This window comes from Microtus oregoni, unplaced genomic scaffold (genome assembly GCF_018167655.1).
Source record: "Microtus oregoni isolate MIOR12 unplaced genomic scaffold, Mior012 000005F_ref0000423, whole genome shotgun sequence".
Classification (NCBI taxonomy): domain Eukaryota; kingdom Metazoa; phylum Chordata; class Mammalia; order Rodentia; family Cricetidae; genus Microtus; species Microtus oregoni.
In genome coordinates, this window is record NW_024543064.1 from 66,351,424 (window position 1) to 66,356,544 (window position 5,121).

Consider the following 5,121-nt stretch of genomic DNA (forward strand, 5'->3'; position numbering starts at 1 on the left):
AGAGAAAGACAATGAAGAAAGCCTCCAAAGATATGCATTTGCCATCACTGCTCAGCTGTACACATCGCTTACTTTAGTGCCCCTTTTTCTGGTTTTGTTTTTATGATTTCTTTCATACTTGAGGTATGATGATGAAGTCTTCAAGTTGTTTTGATTTACATTTTCTAATTTATAATGACTTTCAAAAATATTATTTTTACCCATTTATTTTCTTCTCTTGAGAACTTATTTTCCTTTTAAAATTATATTATATTTTTATTATTTAAAATAATTTAAAATTTTAATATATTTTGTTTATATTCTTTCCATATAACAAGTCCTTCCAGATCTTCTTCCTCTCCCTAACCACCCAACTTTAAGTTCCTTCTCAAAAAACAAACAAATCCCAATACAACAACAACAAAACCTCAAACCAGGAAAATAGAATAAAGTCACATCCCAAAAGAAATATCAGCAACAACTCCCTCCACCAAACTGTAAGCAAATAAAAGCACATGGAAAACTGTAGAGTTCATTATAAGTTGGTCATTGACTCCTGACCATGAAGTCTGTCCTAATGTTGCTACATCTGGAGTCAGTCGTTTTCTCTCTCCCAATTCTTTATAAGTGACAGTTCAGTTGTCAATCTTTACCCTAGTAGCATGGTTTCATTTCATTCATTAATTCATTCATTTTTTTTCTTTCTCTTTTGGTTTTTCAAGACAGGGTTTCTCAGTAGCTATGGAGCCAGTCCTGGAAGTCACTTAGTAGACCAGGATGGCCTTGAACTCATGGAGATGCACCTATCTCTGCCTCCCAAGTGCTGGGATTAAAGGTGTGCACTACCACCGCCCAGTTCATTTCTTTTTAATGTAGAAAGACAAAACAAAAACTTTGGCATTGGACAAGCTAAACCATCAGATAGAAAAGTGCCCAAGAAAAGGCACAAAAATCAGGCCCATTGTTCATTCACTCAAGAATCCTATAAGAACATAAAACTGAAAGCCATAATATAAACATAGAGAAGCTGGTGCAGACTTGTGTGGGCCCTGTACATGTTTCATTGGTTTCTGTGAATTCATATGAGTTTTGTTCATGTTGATTAATAGGGCCTTTTTTTGGTGTCTTTCTTCCCATCTGACTCTTAACCTTTTCCTGTGCTCTCTTCTGTAGGGCTCTCTGAACTTCAAGGGGGAGCTTTTTGATAGAGACATCCTATTTAGGGTTCAATGTTCCAAAATGTCTTTCTCTATCTGTAATGTCTCCTTGTGGGTCTCTATATTTGTTCCCATGTCTCTAGGAGGACGATTCTTTGATGCTACCGGAACAAAACACTGACCTTTGAGTGTGAAAGAATATAAATTAGGAGTCATTTTATCATTACATTTTTCCCCTTTGTATTTTAGACCACTATTATTTGTTTTTCCCTAACTACCTGAGTTATCTAGTCTCATGTTCTTGGTCATCCAAGCAGTGTCCAGTATGTGTTATGTCTCGTGAGGTGAGCCTTTAGTCAAATCTGATTTTGGTTGGTTACTCCCACAAAATTTGTGCTAACACTACTCTAGCATATCTTGTAGACCAGATACACCATTGTAGATGAAGTGTTTGTTGTGTGCTTGGTGTTTATGTTACTCTTTTTGTTTGTGTTTTTTTTTTTTTTTTTTTGAGACAAGGTTTCTCTTTGTAATCCTGACTGTCCTGGATTTTGCTCTGTAGACCAGACTGCTGTCAAACTCAGAGATTCCCCTGCCTCTGCCTTCTAATTTCTGGGATTAAAGGCTTGTACCAACACTGCCCAGCTTATGTTATTGTTTTGACAGCATGCACAGTGCCTCCCTGTACTGAAGACACTGGAACACAGGGATGATGACTCTATGTAGTGCACCAACTCGAACTTTCCCTGCTCAATATAGGTGTTGCCTTCAACAACAGGGCCTTGCTGTTTGTAAAGAGCAACTGATAGTCTTGGCTATAGCCTGGGTTTGGTGGTGGTGGGGGATTCATATGGTGCCCCTTTGACCAGCAACTCAATTAGATGTAACCCAATCCTAGTACTAGAAACTTTGTTGGGTGACGAGAGATGGCCAGTTAGGATTCTGTCTCTCCATTATTTGGTGATTTCATTTATATGGCCTTTATACATATACTTTAGGAAACTTCTATTGTATTATGTTTTCATACTCCCCCTCAAATGCCCCTTAATTTAGTTGCCTCTCTTTATATTCCCTCCCACAACTCCCTTCCCCTCTCCCGACTTGATCCTCCCATTCTAGCTCCTCCATCTTTCTATCCATATCTATTTTATTTCCCTTTTCTAATGAGATTGATCTGTTCCTTCAAGCTCCTTACTCTATACAATGCTTTGTGGTTCTAGGGATTATGGCTTGGTTATCATTGGTTTAAGAGTTAATACCCACATATACATGAATACAAACCATACTTATCTTTCTGGGTCTGGGATACCTCACTCAAGCTGATTTTTTTCTAGTTACATTAATTTTTCTGCAAATTTCATTGTGTCAGTTTTTAAATGACTGAGTATTACTACATTATGCAAATGTACCATATATTTATCTTTTTATCTATTCTTCAGTTGTGGGACTTCTAGGTTGTTTCCAATGTTTGGCTCTTATGAATAGAACAGTAATACAAGATTGAACAAGTGTAGCTGTGGTAGGATAAGGGCCCTTTGAGTATATGCCCAAGAGTGGTTTAGTTGAAACTTGAAATTGATATTCATCTTCCTGAAAAACTGCCATGCTGATTTTCATAGTGGCTGCTTGAGTTTGTGTGAGTGTTCCTCTTACTCTACATCCTCACTAGCATGACCATCACTTATTCTGTTGACCTTTGCTATCCTGAAAGGTGTAAGACAAATTATCTAAGTATTTTTTTGATTTGCATTTCTCTGGTGATTAAGGATGTTGAACATTACTTTAAGAGTTTCTCAGCCATTAAAATTTCCCCTATTCAGAATTTTGTTTAGATCTGTAATCCATTTTTATTTGGGTTGTTTGTTTTTTTAATATCTAGTTTCTTGAGTTCCTCATATATATTGAATATTAGCCTTTGATCCCATGTGTAGTTGGTAAAAAATATTTTCACATTCTGTAGGCTGGCTCTTTGTCCAAATGCTGGTCATTTGCTGTGCAGAAGCTTCATTATTTGTTGATTTTAGGTCTGGCATTAATGTGGTTCTATTCAGAAAGTCGTTTCCCATTTTAATGAAATCAAGTCTATCCCCACCTTGGCACTAAAAGGTACCTAAAGTATTATTTTAAATTAATACTGTGCTAAGATGCATATTCACAGTTTGATCACAGTTTCCATTTTTACTTACCCACATAAGCAGTACTAGAACAAAGCGCAGAATGTGTAAGGCATCCTGAACTCCAACATGTTCATCTAGAACTCATTTTCTGTCTAAATGCCTTTTCAAATTAGGTGTCTGGATCTTATTCAATGTGTAGAACTCAGCTGCTTTTGTCTGTAGCAGATACTACAATCTTTGCTGTTGTATACATCATTATATTTGCAAATACAGTAATTGATTTATTTTTAATGCTTTACAAATTTTACACTTGCAAATAAATGAATAATATACTATATTTGACATATCATTGTATACCATGATTGATTTGTAAATTTGACCTCAAATGTGTGTTTGTGGTGTTTCTATCTTGGTGTTAATACAAATATATGAGCAGGCAAAAGGATTTAATGCACCATTTAATCTACCAATACAAGAAACGTGTATTGCTCTTGATAATATATTTTATGCGTCACTTCTTGGGACATAGAAGATGTTCGTTAGTAGGTATTGCCATGCTGTTTTCTGAGGGACTTGTACAAATCTAGATTTTTCTCATCCATGTTATAGAGTTGAAATTTTGTCTTTCTGTTTGACATTTTGCTAAAATTTACATGTGTGCGCATGTGTGTGTGCATGCGTGAGATCAATAGGTGGTGATTGGATACATCTTTCACTATACTTAGTTTTACATGTTCTATAATTAATAGATGGGATACTAAGCAAGACTTTAAAAAATACTTTTCAATATGTCTGTCTCTAGTAAATAGGGCAATACATTATTTACTGTAGTGAGCCTGAATTTGACTGTTGCTAAATTACCTAATTAATTATCAAGTCGATTTTTTAATAAATTCAATCAGATTACCTTTGATTACCTTTCATACACTCACGGTACTTATGAGACTCTCCAAACATGGTTCTCAATACATGTAAAACAGAGAACTGTGGCCTTGCTCTTAAACACAAGTAGAACTGCTGAGCATATTCTCTCTGCACATCTATTCAGAAGGAACATTTGCCCAGCATTTTATTTTGATATCCCCATTGAATGTTTGTGTTAATAGTATACTGTCAGTACAGTGATTGCAAATGTTTCCCTGTTTTTTTTTTTTGTAATCTGAAAGAATTTCTGAGATATTGAGATTGAATCTTCCTTAGTTGTTAAAAAATGGTAAAGCAATACTGATGCTTGGGATTTGGTTTTTAAAATATGCTACCTGTCTAAGTTTCTTCATTGCTGTGGTTGCAGGTATGGACCATTACACTGGCATCCATTTCTTATATAGTTATAATCCTTTTCAAATTTTCTATTTTTTGTTTCTTTTTAAAGTTGTGATTTTTGTTTTCTCTATTTTATCTAAATCTAAGCTTTTATTGCCTGTCCTTGTGGTCATGAGGAACACTTTCTATAGTTTTAACCTTATAAGATTTGGAAAGGCCTAACTTATGAGCTAGAACATATTAAAGTTCAGTAAGTTTCCATGCACACTTGAAGAAAGGCAAATCATGCATGTTAATGGAATGTTCTTCAAACTCCATAAGGAAAACTGGATGATAATGCTGCTCAAACTGTGTGTGTCTTGTTTTGAATTTTTTCTCACAACTTTCAATGAATGTAATGATTTAATGGCAACTCATTCCATTTTCTTGAAACTATTTTACTTCTGCATATGAATTCTTGCTTGGAAATAACTAAGTTCTAATTATGAGCTCTAGTTCTGTTTTTAAGTCAGGTAAGAAAGTGAATACAGCTTTGATCCTGTAGCTCCTATCTTTGAAGTGCACAGTGTTTTCAGCCATAGAGACTTACCTTCTATGCCTTGCAG